This window comes from Oncorhynchus kisutch, linkage group LG18, assembly GCF_002021735.2.
Source record: "Oncorhynchus kisutch isolate 150728-3 linkage group LG18, Okis_V2, whole genome shotgun sequence".
NCBI lineage: Eukaryota > Metazoa > Chordata > Actinopteri > Salmoniformes > Salmonidae > Oncorhynchus > Oncorhynchus kisutch.
The window spans coordinates 83,903,393-83,922,778 of record NC_034191.2 but is presented as its reverse complement, the minus strand read 5'-3'; positions in this window follow the sequence as shown (position 1 = coordinate 83,922,778).

Here is a 19,386-nt window from a genome sequence, read left to right as displayed (position 1 = left end):
GACGGGTAGATGGCTGAGTAACCCTGTTAGACAGGTAGATGGCTGAGTAACCCTGTTAGATGGATAGAGTAACCCTGTTAGACGGGTAGAGTAAGCCTGTTAGACGGGTAGATGGCTGAGTAACCCTGTTAGACGGGTAGTGTAACTCTGTTAGACGGGTAGAGTAACCCTGTTAGACGGGAAGATGGCTGAGTAACCCTGTTAGACAGGTAGATGGCTGAGTAACTCTGTTAGACGGGTAGAGTAACCCTGTTAGATGGGTAGATGGCTGAGTAACCCTGTTAGACGGGTAGAGTAACCCTGTTAGACGGGTAGATGGCTGAGTAACCCTGTTAGACGGGTAGATGGCTGAGTAACCCTGTTAGACGGGTAGATGGCTGAGTAACCCTGTTAGATGTCTGAGTAACCCTGTTAGAAGGGTAGATTGCTGAGTAACCCTGTTAGATGGCTGAGTAACCCTGTTAGATGGGTAGAGTAACCCTGTTAGACGGGTAGATGGCTGAGTAACCCTGTTAGACGGGTAGAGTAACCCTGTTAGACAGGTAGAGTAACCCTGTTAGACGGGTAGAGTAACCCTGTTAGACGGGTAGAGTAACCCTGTTAGACGGGTAGAGTAACCCTGTTAGACGGGTAGAGTAACCCTGTTAGACGGGTAGAGTAACCCTGTTAGACGGGTAGAGTAACCCTGTTAGACAGGTAGAGTAACCCTGTTAGACGGGTAGAGTAACCCTGTTAGACGGGTAGAGTAACCCTGTTAGACGGGTAGATTAACCCTGTTAGACGGGTAGATGTCTGAGTAACCCTGTTAGACGGGTAGATTAACCCTGTTAGACGGGTAGAGTAACCCTGTTAGACGGGTAGATGGCTGAGTAACCCTGTTAGACAGGTAGATCGCTGAGTAACCCTGTTAGACGGGTAGAGTAACCCTGTTAGACAGGTAGATGGCTGAGTAACCCTGTTAGACAGGTAGATGGCTGAGTAACCCTGTTAGACGGGTAGATGGCTGAGTAACCCTGTTAGACGGGTAGATGGCTGAGTAACCCTGTTAGACGGGTAATTGGCTGAGTAACCCTGTTAGACAGGTAGATGGCTGAGTAACCCTGTTAGACGCGTAGAGTAACCCTGTTAGACGGGTAGATGGCTGAGTAACCCTGTTAGACGGGTAGAGTAACCCTGTTACGGGTAGATGGCTGAGTAACCCTGTTAGACAGGTAGATGGCTGAGTAACCCTGTTAGACGGGTAGATGGCTGAGTAACCCTGTTAGACGGGTAGATGGCTGAGTAACCCTGTTAGACGGGTAGATGGCTGAGTAACCCTGTTAGACGGGTAATTGGCTGAGTAACCCTGTTAGACAGGTAGATGGCTGAGTAACCCTGTTAGACGCGTAGAGTAACCCTGTTAGACGGGTAGATGGCTGAGTAACCCTGTTAGACGGGTAGAGTAACCCTGTTAGACGGGTAGATGGCTGAGTAACCCTGTTAGACGGGTAGATGGCTGAGTAACCCTGTTAGACGGGTAGATGGCTGAGTAACCCTGTTAGATGTCTGAGTAACCCTGTTAGAAGGGTAGATTGCTGAGTAACCCTGTTAGATGGCTGAGTAACCCTGTTAGATGGGTAGAGTAACCCTGTTAGACGGGTAGATGGCTGAGTAACCCTGTTAGACGGGTAGAGTAACCCTGTTAGACAGGTAGAGTAACCCTGTTAGACGGGTAGAGTAACCCTGTTAGACGGGTAGAGTAACCCTGTTAGACGGGTAGAGTAACCCTGTTAGACGGTAGAGTAACCCTGTTAGACGGGTAGAGTAACCCTGTTAGACGGGTAGAGTAACCCTGTTAGACAGGTAGATGGCTGAGTAACCCTGTTAGACGGGTAGATGGCTGAGTAACCCTGTTAGACAGGTAGATGGCTGAGTAACCCTGTTAGACGGGTAGATGGCTGAGTAACCCTGTTAGACGGGTAGATGGCTGAGTAACCCTGTTAGACAGGTAGATGGCTGAGTAACCCCGTTAGACGGGTAGAGTAACCCTGTTAGACGGGTAGATGGCTGAGTAACCCTGTTAGACGGGTAGATGGCTGAGTAACCCTGTTAGACGGGTAGAGTAACCCTGTTAGACGGGTAGATGGCTGAGTAACCCTGTTAGACGGATAGAGTAACCCTGTTAGACGGGTAGAGTAAGCCTGTTAGACGGGTAGATGGCTGAGTAACCCTGTTAGACGGGTAGAGTAACCCTGTTAGACAGGTAGATGGCTGAGTAACCCTGTTAGACGGGTAGAGTAACCCTGTTAGACGGGTAGATGGCTGAGTAACCCTGTTAGACGGGTAGATGGCTGAGTAACCCTGTTAGATGGCTGAGTAACCCTGTTAGACAGGTAGATGGCTGAGTAACCCTGTTAGACGGGTAGAGTAACCCTGTTAGACGGGTAGATGACTGAGTAACCCTGTTAGACGGGTAGATGGCTGAGTAACCCTGTTAGACGGGTAGATGGCTGAGTAACCCTGTTAGATGGCTGAGTAACCATGTTAGACGGGTAGATGGCTGAGTAACCCTGTTAGACTGGTAGATGCTGAGTAACCCTGTTAGACAGGTAGAGGCTGAGTACCGGTTAACAGGTAGAGTAACCCTGTTGGACAGGTAGATGGCTGAGTAACCCTGATTAGATGGGTAGAGTAACCCTGTAGACAGGTAGATGGCAGAGTAACCTGTTAGACGGGTAGATGGCTGAGTAACCCTGTTAGACGGGTAGAGTACCCTGTTAGACAGGTAGATGGCTGAGTAACCCTGTTAGACGTGTAGATGGCTGAGTAACCCTGTTAGACAGGTAGATGGCTGAGTACCCCCCTGTTTAGACGGGTAGATGGCTGAGTAACCCTGTTAGACGGGTAGATGGCTGAGTAACCCTGTTAGACGGATAGATGGCTGAGTAACCCTGTTAGACAGGTAGAATGGCTGAGTAACCCTGTTAGACGGTAGAGTAACCCTGTTAGACGGTTAGATGGCTGAGTAACCCTGTTAGACGGGTAGAGTAACCCTGTTAGACGGGTAGATGGCTGAGTAACCCTGTTAGACGGGTAGAGTAACCCTGTTAGACGGGTAGATGGCTGAGTAAACCCTGTTAGACGGATAGAGTAACCCTGTTAGAAGGGTAGAGTAAGCCTTTTAGACGGGTAGATGGCTGAGTAACCCTGTTAGATGGGTAGTGTAACTCTGTTAGACAGGTAGAGTAACCCTGTTAGACGGGAAGATGGGTGAGTAACCCTGTTAGACAGGTAGATGGCTGAGTAACCCTGTTAGACGGGTAGAGTAACCCTGTTAGACGGGTAGATGGCTGAGTAACCCTGTTAGACGGTAGATGGCTGAGTAACCCTGTTAGACGGGTAGATGGCTGAGTAACCCTGTTAGATGGCTGAGTAACCCTGTTAGAAGGGTAGATTGCTGAGTAACCCTGTTAGACGGGTAGATGGCTGAGTAACCCTGTTAGACAGGTAGAGTAACCCTGTTGGACGGGTAGATGGCTGAGTAACCCTGTTAGATGGGTAGATGGGCTGAGTAACCCTGTTAGACGGGGTAGATGGCTGAGTAACCCTGTTAGACGGGTAGATGGCTGAGTAACCCTGTTAGATGGGTAGAGTAACCCTGTTAGACAGGTAGATGGCTGAGTAACCCTGTTAGACGGGTAGATGGCTGAGTAACCCTGTTAGACGGGTAGATGGCTGAGTACCCCTGTTAGACGGGTAGATGGCTGATTAACCCTGTTAGACGGGTAGATGGCTGAGTAACCCTGTTAGACGGGTAGATGGCTGAGTAACCCTGTTAGACAGGTAGATGGCTGAGTAACCCTGTTAGACGTGTAGATGGCTGAGTAACCCTGTTAGACAGGTAGATGGCTGAGTACCCCTGTTAGACGGGTAGATGGCTGAGTAACCCTGTTAGACGGGTAGATGGCTGAGTAACCCTGTTAGACGGGTAGATGGCTGAGTAACCCTGTTAGACAGGTAGATGGCTGAGTAACTCTGTTAGACGGGTAGAGTAACCCTGTTAGATGGGTAGATGGCTGAGTAACCCTGTTAGACGGATAGAGTAACCCTGTTAGACGGGTAGAGTAAGCCTGTTAGACGGGTAGATGGCTGAGTAACCCTGTTAGACGGGTAGTGTAACTCTGTTAGACGGGTAGAGTAACCCTGTTAGACGGGAAGATGGCTGAGTAACCCTGTTAGACAGGTAGATGGCTGAGTAACCCTGTTAGACAGGTAGATGGCTGAGTAACTCTGTTAGACGGGTAGAGTAACCCTGTTAGATGGGTAGATGGCTGAGTAACCCTGTTAGACAGGTAGATGGCTGAGTACCCCTGTTAGACGGGTAGATGGCTGAGTAACCCTGTTAGACAGGTAGATGGCTGAGTAACCCTGTTAGATGGCTGAGTAACCCTGTTAGAAGGGTAGATTGCTGAGTAACCCTGTTACACGGGTAGAGTAACCCTGTTAGACGGGTAGATGGCTGAGTAACCCTGTTAGACGGGTAGATGGCTGAGTAACCCTGTTAGACGGGTAGATGGCTGAGTAACCCTGTTAGATGGCTGAGTAACCCTGTTAGAAGGGTAGATTGCTGAGTAACCCTGTTAGACGGGTAGATGGCTGAGTAACCCTGTTAGACAGGTAGATGGCTGAGTAATCCTGTTAGACAGGTAGAGTAACCCTGTTGGACGGGTAGATGGCTGAGTAACCCTGTTAGACGGGTAGATGGCTGAGTAACCCTGTTAGACGGGTAGATGGCTGAGTAACCCTGTTAGACGGGTAGATGGCTGAGTAACCCTGTTAGATGGGTAGAGTAACCCTGTTAGACAGGTAGATGGCTGAGTAACCCTGTTAGACGGGTAGATGGCTGAGTAACCCTGTTAGACGGGTAGAGTAACCCTGTTAGACAGGTAGATGGCTGAGTAACCCTGTTAGACGTGTAGATGGCTGAGTAACCCTGTTAGACGGGCCGATGGCTGAGTAACCCTGTTAGACAGGTATATGGCTGAGTAACCCTGTTAGACGGGTAGATGGCTGAGTAACCCTGTTAGACAGGTAGATGGCTGAGTAACCCTGTTAGATGGATAGAGTAACCCTGTTAGACGGGTAGAGTAAGCCTGTTAGACGGGTAGATGGCTGAGTAACCCTGTTAGACGGGTAGTGTAACTCTGTTAGACGGGTAGAGTAACCCTGTTAGACGGGAAGATGGCTGAGTAACCTGTTAGACAGGTAGATGGCTGAGTAACTCTGTTAGACGGGTAGAGTAACCCTGTTAGATGGGTAGATGGCTGAGTAACCCTGTTAGACGGGTAGAGTAACCCTGTTAGACGGGTAGATTGGCTGAGTAACCCTGTTAGACGGGTAGATGGCTGAGTAACCCTGTTAGACGGGTAGATGGCTGAGTAACCCTGTTAGATGTCTGAGTAACCCTGTTAGAAGGGTAGATTGCTGAGTAACCCTGTTAGATGGCTGAGTAACCCTGTTAGCTGGGTAGAGTAACCCTGTTAGACGGGTAAGATGGCTGAGTAACCCTGTTAGACGGGTAGAGTAACCCTGTTAGACAGGTAGAGTAACCTGTTAGACGGGTAGAGTAACCCTGTTAGACGGGTAGAGTACCCTGTTAGACGGGTAGAGTAACCCGGTTAGAACGGGTAGAGTAACCCTGTTAGAGGGTAGAGTAACCCCTGTATAGACGGGTGAGAGTAACCCTGTTAGACAGGTAGAGTACCCTGTTAGACGGGTAGAGTAACCTGTTAGACGGGTAGAGTAACCCTGTTTAGACGGGTAGATTAACCCTGTTAGACGGGTAGATGTCCTGAGTAACCCTGTAGACGGGTAGCTTAACCCTGTTAGACGGGTAGAAGTATCCCTGTTAGACGGGGTAGATGGCTGCCAGTAACCCTGTTAGACAGGTAGATCGCTGAGTAACCCTGTTTAGACGGGTAGTAGTAACCCTGTTAGAAGGTAATGCTGAACCCTGTTAGACAGGTAGATGGCTGAGTAACCCTGTTAGACGGGTAGATGGCTGAGTACCCTGTTAGACGGGTAGATGGCTGAGTAACCCTGTTAGACGGGTAATTGGCTGAGTAACCCTGTTAGACAGGTAGATGGCTGAGTACCCTGTTAGACGCGTAGAGTAACCCTGTTAGACGGGTAGATGGCTGAGTAACCCTGTTAGACGGTAGAGTAACCCTGTTAGACGGGTAGATGGCTGAGTAACCCTGTTAGACAGGTAGATGGTCTGAGTAACCCTGTTAGACGGTAGATGGCTGAGTAACCCTGTTAGACGGGTAGATGGCTGAGTAACCCTGTTAGACGGGTAGATGGCTGAGTAACCCTGTTAGACGGGTAATTGGCTGAGTAACCCTGTTAGACAGGTAGATGGCTGAGTAACCCTGTTAGACGCGTAGAGTAACCCGTTAGACGGGTAGATGGCTGAAGTAACCCTGTTAGACGGGTAGAGTAACCCTGTTAGACGGGTAGATGGCTGAGTAACCCTGTTAGACAGGTAGATGGCTGAGTAACCCTGTTAGAACGGGTAGATGGCTGAGTAACCCTGTTAGACGGGTAGATGGCTGAGTAACCCTGTTAGACAGGTAGATTGCTGAGTAACCCCGTTAGACGGGTAGAGTAACCCTGTTAGACGGGTAGATGGCTGAGTAACCCTGTTAGACGGGTAGATGGCTGAGTAACCCTGTTAGACGGGTAGAGTAACCCTGTTAGACGGGTAGATGGCTGAGTAACCCTGTTAGACGGATAGAGTAACCCTGTTAGACGGGTAGAGTAAGCCTGTTAGACGGGTAGATGGCTGAGTAACCCTGTTAGATGGGTAGAGTAACCCTGTTAGACAGGTAGATGGCTGAGTAACCCTGTTAGACGGGTAGAGTAACCCTGTTAGATGGGTAGATGGCTGAGTAACCCTGTTAGACGGGTAGATGGCTGAGTAACCCTGTTAGATGGCTGAGTAACCCTGTTAGACAGGTAGATGGCTGAGTAACCCTGTTAGACGGTAGAGTAACCCTGTTAGACGGGTAGATGACTGAGTAACCCTGTTAGACGGGTAGATGGCTGAGTAACCCTGTTAGACGGGTAGATGGCTGAGTAACCCTGTTAGATGGCTGAGTAACCATGTTAGACGGGTAGATGGCTGAGTAACCCTGTTAGACTGGTAGATGGCTGAGTAACCCTCTTAGACAGGTAGATGGCTGAGTAACCCTGTTAGACAGGCTGAGTAACCCTGTTAGACGGGTAGAGTACCCTGTTAGACGGGTAGATGGCTGAGTAACCCTGTTAGACGGGTAGAGTAACCCTGTTAGACAGGTAGATGGCTGAGTAACCCTGTTAGACGGGTAGAGTAACCCTGTTAGATGGGTAGATGGCTGAGTAACCCTGTTAGACGGGTAGATGGCTGAGTAACCCTGTTAGATGGCTGAGTAACCCTGTTAGACAGGTAGATGGCTGAGTAACCCTGTTAGACGGGTAGAGTAACCCTGTTAGACGGGTAGATGACTGAGTAACCCTGTTAGATGGGTAGAGTAAGCCTGTTAGACGGGTAGATGGCTGAGTAACCCTGTTAGACGGGTAGTGTAACTCTGTTAGACGGGTAGAGTAACCCTGTTAGACGGGAAGATGGCTGAGTAACCCTGTTAGACAGGTAGATGGCTGAGTAACTCTGTTAGACGGGTAGAGTAACCCTGTAGATGGGTAGATGGCTGAGTAACCCTGTTAGACGGGTAGAGTAACCCTGTTAGACGGGTAGATGGCTGAGTAACCCTGTTAGACGGGTAGATGGCTGAGTAACCCTGTTAGACGGGTAGATGGCTGAGTAACCCTGTTAGATGTCTGAGTAACCCTGTTAGAAGGGTAGATTGCTGAGTAACCCTGTTAGATGGCTGAGTAACCCTGTTAGATGGGTAGAGTAACCCTGTTAGACGGGTAGATGGCTGAGTAACCCTGTTAGACGGGTAGAGTAACCCTGTTAGACAGGTAGAGTAACCCTGTTAGACGGGTAGAGTAACCCTGTTAGACGGGTAGAGTAACCCTGTTAGACGGGTAGAGTAACCCTGTTAGACCGGTAGAGTAACCTGTTAGACGGGTAGAGTAACCTGTTAGACGGGTAGAGTAACCCTGTTAGACAGGTAGAGTACCCTGTTAGACGGGTAGAGTAACCCTGTTAGACGGGTAGAGTAACCCTGTTAGACGGGTAGATTAACCCTGTTAGACGGGTAGATGTCTGAGTAACCCTGTTAGACGGGTAGATTAACCCTGTTAGACGGGTAGAGTAACCCTGTTAGACGGGTAGATGGCTGAGTAACCCTGTTAGACAGGTAGATCGCTGAGTAACCCTGTTAGACGGGTAGAGAAACCCTGTTAGACAGGTAGATGGCTGAGTAACCCTGTTAGAACGGGTAGATGGCTGAGTAACCCTGTTAGACGGGTAGATGGCTGAGTAACCCTGTTAGACGGGTAGATGGCTGAACGTAACCCTGTTAGACGGGTAATTGGCTGAGTAACCCTGTTAGACAGGTAGATGGCTGAGTAACCCTGTTAGACGCGTAGAGTAACCCTGTTAGACGGGTAGAATGGCTTGAGTAACCCTGTTAGACGGGTAGAGTAACCCTGTAGAACGGGTAGATGGCTGAGTAACCCTGTTAGACAGGTAGATGGCTGCGTAACCCTGTTAGACGGGTAGATGGCTGAGTAACCCTGTTAGACGGGTAGATGGCTGAGTAACCTGTTAGACGGGTAGATGGCTGAGTAACCTGTTAGACGGGTAATTGGCTGAGTAACCCTGTTAGACAGGTAGATGGCTGAGTAACCCTGTTAGACGCGTAGAGTAACCCTGTTAGACGGGTAGATGGCTGAGTAACCCTGTTAGACGGGTAAGAGTAACCCTGTTAGACGGGTAGATGGCTGAGTAACCCTGTTAGACAGGTAGAATGGCTGAGTAACCCTGTTATACGGGTAGATGGCTGAGTAACCCTGGTTAGACGGGTAGATGGCTGAGTAACCCTGTTAGACAGGTAGATGGCTGAGTAACCCCGTTAGACGGGTAGAGTAACCCTGTTAGACGGGTAGATGGCTGAGTAACCCTGTTAGACGGGTAGATGGCTGAGTAACCCTGTTAGACGGGTAGAGTAACCCTGTTAGACGGGTAGATGGCTGAGTAACCCTGTTAGACGGATAGAGTAACCCTGTTAGACGGGTAGAGTAAGCTGTTAGACGGGTAGATGGCTGAGTAACCCTGTTAGACGGGTAGAGTAACCCTGTTAGACAGGTAGATGGCTGAGTAACCCTGTTAGACGGGTAGAGTAACCCTGTTAGATGGGTAGATGGCTGAGTAACCCTGTTAGACGGGTAGATGGCTGAGTAACCCTGTTAGATGGCTGAGTAACCCTGTTAGACGGGTAGAGTAAGCCTGTTAGACGGGTAGATGGCTGAGTAACCCTGTTAGATGGGTAGAGTAACCCTGTTAGACAGGTAGATGGCTGAGTAACCCTGTTAGACGGGTAGAGTAACCCTGTTAGATGGGTAGATGGCTGAGTAACCCTGTTAGACGGGTAGATGGCTGAGTAACCCTGTTAGATGGCTGAGTAACCCTGTTAGACAGGTAGATGGCTGAGTAACCCTGTTAGACGGGTAGAGTAACCCTGTTAGACGGGTAGATGACTGAGTAACCCTGTTAGACGGGTAGATGGCTGAGTAACCCTGTTAGACGGGTAGATGGCTGAGTAACCCTGTTAGATGGCTGAGTAACCATGTTAGACGGGTAGATGGCTGAGTAACCCTGTTAGACTGGTAGATGGCTGAGTAACCCTCTTAGACAGGTAGATGGCTGAGTAACCCTGTTAGACAGGCTGAGTAACCCTGTTAGACGGGTAGAGTAACCCTGTTAGACGGGTAGATGGCTGAGTAACCCTGTTAGACGGGTAGAGTAACCCTGTTAGACAGGTAGATGGCTGAGTAACCCTGTTAGACGGGTAGAGTAACCCTGTTAGATGGGTAGATGGCTGAGTAACCCTGTTAGACGGGTAGATGGCTGAGTAACCCTGTTAGATGGCTGAGTAACCCTGTTAGACAGGTAGATGGCTGAGTAACCCTGTTAGACGGGTAGAGTAACCCTGTTAGACGGGTAGATGACTGAGTAACCCTGTTAGATGGGTAGAGTAAGCCTGTTAGACGGGTAGATGGCTGAGTAACCCTGTTAGACGGGTAGTGTAACTCTGTTAGACGGGTAGAGTAACCCTGTTAGACGGGAAGATGGCTGAGTAACCCTGTTAGACAGGTAGATGGCTGAGTAACTCTGTTAGACGGGTAGAGTAACCCTGTTAGATGGGTAGATGGCTGAGTAACCCTGTTAGACGGGTAGAGTAACCCTGTTAGACGGGTAGATGGCTGAGTAACCCTGTTAGACGGGTAGATGGCTGAGTAACCCTGTTAGACGGGTAGATGGCTGAGTAACCCTGTTAGATGTCTGAGTAACCCTGTTAGAAGGGTAGATTGCTGAGTAACCCTGTTAGATGGCTAAGTAACCCTGTTAGATGGGTAGAGTAACCCTGTTAGACGGGTAGATGGCTGAGTAACCCTGTTAGACGGGTAGAGTAACCCTGTTAGACAGGTAGAGTAACCCTGTTAGACGGGTAGAGTAACCCTGTTAGACGGGTAGAGTAACCCTGTTAGACGGGTAGAGTAACCCTGTTAGACCGGTAGAGTAACCCTGTTAGACGGGTAGAGTAACCCTGTTAGACGGGTAGAGTAACCCTGTTAGACAGGTAGAGTAACCCTGTTAGACGGGTAGAGTAACCCTGTTAGACGGGTAGAGTAACCCTGTTAGACGGGTAGATTAACCCTGTTAGACGGGTAGATGTCTGAGTAACCCTGTTAGACGGGTAGATTAACCCTGTTAGACGGGTAGAGTAACCCTGTTAGACGGGTAGATGGCTGAGTAACCCTGTTAGACAGGTAGATCGCTGAGTAACCCTGTTAGACGGGTAGAGAAACCCTGTTAGACAGGTAGATGGCTGAGTAACCCTGTTAGACGGGTAGATGGCTGAGTAACCCTGTTAGACGGGTAGATGGCTGAGTAACCCTGTTAGACGGGTAGATGGCTGAGTAACCCTGTTAGACGGGTAATTGGCTGAGTAACCCTGTTAGACAGGTAGATGGCTGAGTAACCCTGTTAGACGCGTAGAGTAACCCTGTTAGACGGGTAGATGGCTGAGTAACCCTGTTAGACGGGTAGAGTAACCCTGTTAGACGGGTAGATGGCTGAGTAACCCTGTTAGACAGGTAGATGGCTGAGTAACCCTGTTAGACGGGTAGATGGCTGAGTAACCCTGTTAGACGGGTAGATGGCTGAGTAACCCTGTTAGACGGGTAGATGGCTGAGTAACCCTGTTAGACGGGTAATTGGCTGAGTAACCCTGTTAGACAGGTAGATGGCTGAGTAACCCTGTTAGACGCGTAGAGTAACCCTGTTAGACGGGTAGATGGCTGAGTAACCCTGTTAGACGGGTAGAGTAACCCTGTTAGACGGGTAGATGGCTGAGTAACCCTGTTAGACAGGTAGATGGCTGAGTAACCCTGTTAGACGGGTAGATGGCTGAGTAACCCTGTTAGACGGGTAGATGGCTGAGTAACCCTGTTAGACAGGTAGATGGCTGAGTAACCCCGTTAGACGGGTAGAGTAACCCTGTTAGACGGGTAGATGGCTGAGTAACCCTGTTAGACGGGTAGATGGCTGAGTAACCCTGTTAGACGGGTAGAGTAACCCTGTTAGACGGGTAGATGGCTGAGTAACCCTGTTAGACGGATAGAGTAACCCTGTTAGACGGGTAGAGTAAGCCTGTTAGACGGGTAGATGGCTGAGTAACCCTGTTAGACGGGTAGAGTAACCCTGTTAGACAGGTAGATGGCTGAGTAACCCTGTTAGACGGGTAGAGTAACCCTGTTAGATGGGTAGATGGCTGAGTAACCCTGTTAGACGAGTAGATGGCTGAGTAACCCTGTTAGATGGCTGAGTAACCCTGTTAGACAGGTAGATGGCTGAGTAACCCTGTTAGACGGGTAGAGTAACCCTGTTAGACGGGTAGATGACTGAGTAACCCTGTTAGACGGGTAGATGGCTGAGTAACCCTGTTAGACGGGTAGATGGCTGAGTAACCCTGTTAGATGGCTGAGTAACCATGTTAGACGGGTAGATGGCTGAGTAACCCTGTTAGACTGGTAGATGGCTGAGTAACCCTGTTAGACAGGTAGATGGCTGAGTAACCCTGTTAGACAGGTAGAGTAACCCTGTTGGACAGGTAGATGGCTGAGTAACCCTGTTAGACGGGTAGATGGCTGAGTAACCCTGTTAGACGGTTAGATGGCTGAGTAACCCTGTTAGACGGGTAGATGGCTGAGTAACCCTGTTAGATGGGTAGAGTAACCCTGTTAGACAGGTAGATGGCAGAGTAACCCTGTTAGACGGGTAGATGGCTGAGTAACCCTGTTAGACGGGTAGAGTAACCCTGTTAGACAGGTAGATGGCTGAGTAACCCTGTTAGACGTGTAGATGGCTGAGTAACCCTGTTAGACAGGTAGATGGCTGAGTACCCCTGTTAGACGGGTAGATGGCTGAGTAACCCTGTTAGATGGGTAGATGGCTGAGTAACCCTGTTAGACGGATAGATGGCTGAGTAACCCTGTTAGACAGGTAGATGGCTGAGTAACCCTGTTAGACGGGTAGAGTAACCCTGTTAGACGGTTAGATGGCTGAGTAACCCTGTTAGACGGGTAGAGTAACCCTGTTAAATCAAATCAAATCAAATCAAATTTATTTATATAGCCCTTCGTACATCAGCTTATATCTCAAAGTGCTGTACAGAAACCCAGCCTAAAACCCCAAACAGCAAGCAATGCAGGTGGAGAAGCACGGTGGCTAGGAAAAACTCCCTAGAAAGGCCAATACCTAGGAAGAAACCTAGAGAGGAACCAGGCTATGTGGGGTGGCCAGTCCTCTTCTGGCTGTGCCGGGTGGAGATTATAACAGAACATGGTCAAGATGTTCAATGTTCATAAATGACCAGCATGGTCGAATAATAATAAGGCAGAACAGTTGAAACTAGAGCAGCAGCACAGTCAGGTGGAAGTTGAAACTGGAGCAGCAGCATGGCCAGGTAGACTGGGGACAGCAAGGAGTCATCATGTCAGGTAGTCCTGGGGCATGGTCCTAGGGCTCAGGTCAGTTGAAACTGGAACAGCAGCATGGCCAGGTGGACTGGGGACAGCAAGGAGTCATCATGTCAGGTAGTCCTGGGGCATGGTCCTAGGGCTCAGGTCCTCCGAGAGAGAGAAAGAAAGAGAGAAGGAGAGAATTAGAGAACGCACACTTAGATTCACACAGGACACCGAATAGGACAGGAGAAGTACTCCAGATATAACAAACTGACCCCAGCCCCCCGACACATAAACTACTGCAGCATAAATACTGGAGGCTGAGACAGGAGGGGTCAGGAGACACTGTGGCCCCATCCGAGGACACCCCCGGACAGGGCCAAACAGGAAGGATATAACCCCACCCACTTTGCCAAAGCACAGCCCCCACACCACTAGAGGGATATCTTGTTAGACGGGTAGATGGCTGAGAAACCCTGTTAGACGGGTAGAGTAACCCTGTTAGACGGGTAGATGGCTGAGTAACCCTGTTAGACGGATAGAGTAACCCTGTTAGACGGGTAGAGTAAGCCTGTTAGACGGGTAGATGGCTGAGTAACCATGTTAGATGGGTAGTGTAACTCTGTTAGACGGGTAGAGTAACCCTGTTAGACGGGAAGATGGCTGAGTAACCCTGTTAGACAGGTAGATGGCTGAGTAACCCTGTTAGACGGGTAGAGTAACCCTGTTAGACGGGTAGATGGCTGAGTAACCCTGTTAGACGGGTAGATGGCTGAGTAACCCTGTTAGATGGCTGAGTAACCCTGTTAGAAGGGTAGATTGCTGAGTAACCCTGTTAGACGGGTAGATGGCTGCGTAACCCTGTTAGACAGGTAGAGTAACCCTGTTGGACGGGTAGATGGCTGAGTAACCCTGTTAGACGGGTAGATGGCTGAGTAACCCTGTTAGACGGGTAGATGGCTGAGTAACCCTGTTAGACGGGTAGATGGCTGAGTACCCCTGTTAGACGGGTAGATGGCTGAGTAACCCTGTTAGACGGGTAGATGGCTGAGTAACCCTGTTAGACGGGTAGATGGCTGAGTAACCCTGTTAGACAGGTAGATGGCTGAGTAACCCTGTTAGACGTGTAGATGGCTGAGTAACCCTGTTAGACAGGTAGATGGCTGAGTAACCCTGTTAGACGGGTAGATGGCTGAGTAACCCTGTTAGACGGGTAGATGGCTGAGTAACCCTGTTAGACGGGTAGATGGCTGAGTAACTCTGTTAGACGGGTAGAGTAACCCTGTTAGATGGGTAGATGGCTGAGTAACCCTGTTAGACGGGTAGAGTAACCCTGTTAGACGGGTAGATGGCTGAGTAACCCTGTTAGACGGGTAGATGGCTGAGTAACCCTGTTAGACGGGTAGATGGCTGAGTAACCCTGTTAGATGTCTGAGTAACCCTGTTAGAAGGGTAGATTGCTGAGTAACCCTGTTAGACGGGTAGATGGCTGAGTAACCCTGTTAGAAAGGTAGATGGCTGAGTAACCCTGTTAGACAGGTAGAGTAACCCTGTTGGACGGGTAGATGGCTGAGTAACCCTGTTAGACGGGTAGATGGCTGAGTAACCCTGTTAGACGGGTAGATGGCTGAGTAACCCTGTTAGATGGGTAGAGTAACCCTGTTAGACAGGTAGATGGCTGAGTAACCCTGTTAGATGGGTAGATGGCTGAGTAACCCTGTTAGACGGGTAGAGTAACCCTGTTAGACAGGTAGATGGCTGAGTAACCCTGTTAGACGGGTAGATGGCTGAGTAACCCTGTTAGACGGGTAGATGGCTGAGTAACCCTGTTAGACGGGTAGATGGCTGAGTAACTCTGTTAGACGGGTAGAGTAACCCTGTTAGATGGGTAGATGGCTGAGTAACCCTGTTAGACGGGTAGAGTAACCCTGTTAGACGGGTAGATGGCTGAGTAACCCTGTTAGACGGGTAGATGGCTGAGTAACCCTGTTAGACGGGTAGATGGCTGAGTAACCCTGTTAGATGTCTGAGTAACCCTGTTAGAAGGGTAGATTGCTGAGTAACACTGTTAGACGGGTAGATGGCTGAGTAACCCTGTTAGAAAGGTAGATGGCTGAGTAACCCTGTTAGACAGGTAGAGTAACCCTGTTGGACGGGTAGATGGCTGAGTAACCCTGTTAGACGGGTAGATGGCTGAGTAACCCTGTTAGACGGGTAGATGGCTGAGTAACCCTGTTAGATGGGTAGAGTAACCCTGTTAGACAGGTAGATGGCTGAGTAACCCTGTTAGATGGGTAGATGGCTGAGTAACCCTGTTAGACGGGTAGAGTAACCCTGTTAGACAGGTAGATGGCTGAGTAACCCTGTTAGATGGCTGAGTAACCATGTTAGACGGGTAGATGGCTGAGTAACCCTGTTAGACTGGTAGATGGCTGAGTAACCCTGTTAGACAGGTAGATGGCTGAGTAACCCTGTTAGACAGGTAGAGTAACCCTGTTGGACAGGTAGATGGCTGAGTAACCCTGTTAGACGGGTAGATGGCTGAGTAACCCTGTTAGACGGGTAGATGGCTGAGTAACCCTGTTAGACGGGTAGATGGCTGAGTAACCCTGTTAGACGGGTAGATGGCTGAGTAACCCTGTTAGATGGGTAGAGTAACCCTGTTAGACAGGTAGATGGCAGAGTAACCCTGTTAGACGGGTAGATGGCTGAGTAACCCTGTTAGACGGGTAGAGTAACCCTGTTAGACAGGTAGATGGCTGAGTAACCCTGTTAGACGTGTAGATGGCTGAGTAACCCTGTTAGACAGGTAGATGGCTGAGTACCCCTGTTAGACGGGTAGATGGCTGCGTAACCCTGTTAGACAGGTAGAGTAACCCTGTTGGACGGGTAGATGGCTGAGTAACCCTGTTAGACGGGTAGATGGCTGAGTAACCCTGTTAGACGGGTAGATGGCTGAGTAACCCTGTTAGACGGGTAGATGGCTGAGTACCCCTGTTAGACGGGTAGATGGCTGAGTAACCCTGTTAGACGGGTAGATGGCTGAGTAACCCTGTTAGACGGGTAGATGGCTGAGTAACCCTGTTAGACAGGTAGATGGCTGAGTAACCCTGTTAGACGTGTAGATGGCTGAGTAACCCTGTTAGACAGGTAGATGGCTGAGTAACCCTGTTAGACGGGTAGATGGCTGAGTAACCCTGTTAGACGGGTAGATGGCTGAGTAACCCTGTTAGACGGGTAGATGGCTGAGTAACTCTGTTAGACGGGTAGAGTAACCCTGTTAGATGGGTAGATGGCTGAGTAACCCTGTTAGACGGGTAGAGTAACCCTGTTAGACGGGTAGATGGCTGAGTAACCCTGTTAGACGGGTAGATGGCTGAGTAACCCTGTTAGACGGGTAGATGGCTGAGTAACCCTGTTAGATGTCTGAGTAACCCTGTTAGAAGGGTAGATTGCTGAGTAACCCTGTTAGACGGGTAGATGGCTGAGTAACCCTGTTAGAAAGGTAGATGGCTGAGTAACCCTGTTAGACAGGTAGAGTAACCCTGTTGGACGGGTAGATGGCTGAGTAACCCTGTTAGACGGGTAGATGGCTGAGTAACCCTGTTAGACGGGTAGATGGCTGAGTAACCCTGTTAGATGGGTAGAGTAACCCTGTTAGACAGGTAGATGGCTGAGTAACCCTGTTAGATGGGTAGATGGCTGAGTAACCCTGTTAGACGGGTAGAGTAACCCTGTTAGACAGGTAGATGGCTGAGTAACCCTGTTAGACGGGTAGATGGCTGAGTAACCCTGTTAGACGGGTAGATGGCTGAGTAACCCTGTTAGACGGGTAGATGGCTGAGTAACTCTGTTAGACGGGTAGAGTAACCCTGTTAGATGGGTAGATGGCTGAGTAACCCTGTTAGACGGGTAGAGTAACCCTGTTAGACGGGTAGATGGCTGAGTAACCCTGTTAGACGGGTAGATGGCTGAGTAACCCTGTTAGACGGGTAGATGGCTGAGTAACCCTGTTAGATGTCTGAGTAACCCTGTTAGAAGGGTAGATTGCTGAGTAACACTGTTAGACGGGTAGATGGCTGAGTAACCCTGTTAGAAAGGTAGATGGCTGAGTAACCCTGTTAGACAGGTAGAGTAACCCTGTTGGACGGGTAGATGGCTGAGTAACCCTGTTAGACGGGTAGATGGCTGAGTAACCCTGTTAGACGGGTAGATGGCTGAGTAACCCTGTTAGATGGGTAGAGTAACCCTGTTAGACAGGTAGATGGCTGAGTAACCCTGTTAGATGGGTAGATGGCTGAGTAACCCTGTTAGACGGGTAGAGTAACCCTGTTAGACAGGTAGATGGCTGAGTAACCCTGTTAGATGGCTGAGTAACCATGTTAGACGGGTAGATGGCTGAGTAACCCTGTTAGACTGGTAGATGGCTGAGTAACCCTGTTAGACAGGTAGATGGCTGAGTAACCCTGTTAGACAGGTAGAGTAACCCTGTTGGACAGGTAGATGGCTGAGTAACCCTGTTAGACGGGTAGATGGCTGAGTAACCCTGTTAGACGGGTAGATGGCTGAGTAACCCTGTTAGACGGGTAGATGGCTGAGTAACCCTGTTAGACGGGTAGATGGCTGAGTAACCCTGTTAGATGGGTAGAGTAACCCTGTTAGACAGGTAGATGGCAGAGTAACCCTGTTAGACGGGTAGATGGCTGAGTAACCCTGTTAGACGGGTAGAGTAACCCTGTTAGACAGGTAGATGGCTGAGTAACCCTGTTAGACAGGTAGATGGCTGAGTACCCCTGTTAGACGGGTAGATGGCTGAGTAACCCTGTTAGACGGGTAGATGGCTGAGTAACCCTGTTAGACGGATAGATGGCTGAGTAACCCTGTTAGACAGGTAGATGGCTGAGTAACCCTGTTAGACGGGTAGAGTAACCCTGTTAGACGGTTAGATGGCTGAGTAACCCTGTTAGACGGGTAGAGTAACCCTGTTAAATCAAATCAAATCAAATCAAATTTATTTATATAGCCCTTCGTACATCAGCTTATATCTCAAAGTGCTGTACAGAAACCCAGCCTAAAACCCCAAACAGCAAGCAATGCAGGTGGAGAAGCACGGTGGCTAGGAAAAACTCCCTAGAAAGGCCAATACCTAGGAAGAAACCTAGAGAGGAACCAGGCTATGTGGGTTGGCCAGTCCTCTTCTGGCTGTGCCGGGTGGAGATTATAACAGAACATGGTCAAGATGTTCAATGTTCATAAATGACCAGCATGGTCGAATAATAATAAGGCAGAACAGTTGAAACTAGAGCAGCAGCACAGTCAGGTGGAAGTTGAAACTGGAGCAGCAGCATGGCCAGGTAGACTGGGGACAGCAAGGAGTCATCATGTCAGGTAGTCCTGGGGCATGGTCCTAGGGCTCAGGTCAGTTGAAACTGGAACAGCAGCATGGCCAGGTGGACTGGGGACAGCAAGGAGTCATCATGTCAGGTAGTCCTGGGGCATGGTCCTAGGGCTCAGGTCCTCCGAGAGAGAGAAAGAAAGAGAGAAGGAGAGAATTAGAGAACGCACACTTAGATTCACACAGGACACCGAATAGGACAGGAGAAGTACTCCAGATATAACAAACTGACCCCAGCCCCCCGACACATAAACTACTGCAGCATAAATACTGGAGGCTGAGACAGGAGGGGTCAGGAGACACTGTGGCCCCATCCGAGGACACCCCCAGACAGGGCCAAACAGGAAGGATATAACCCCACCCACTTTGCCAAAGCACAGCCCCCACACCACTAGAGGGATATCTTGTTAGACGGGTAGATGGCTGAGAAACCCTGTTAGACGGGTAGAGTAACCCTGTTAGACGGGTAGATGGCTGAGTAACCCTGTTAGACGGATAGAGTAACCCTGTTAGACGGGTAGAGTAAGCCTGTTAGACGGGTAGATGGCTGAGTAACCCTGTTAGATGGGTAGTGTAACTCTGTTAGACGGGTAGAGTAACCCTGTTAGACGGGAAGATGGCTGAGTAACCCTGTTAGACAGGTAGATGGCTGAGTAACCCTGTTAGACGGGTAGAGTAACCCTGTTAGACGGGTAGATGGCTGAGTAACCCTGTTAGACGGGTAGATGGCTGAGTAACCCTGTTAGATGGCTGAGTAACCCTGTTAGAAGGGTAGATTGCTGAGTAACCCTGTTAGACGGGTAGATGGCTGAGTAACC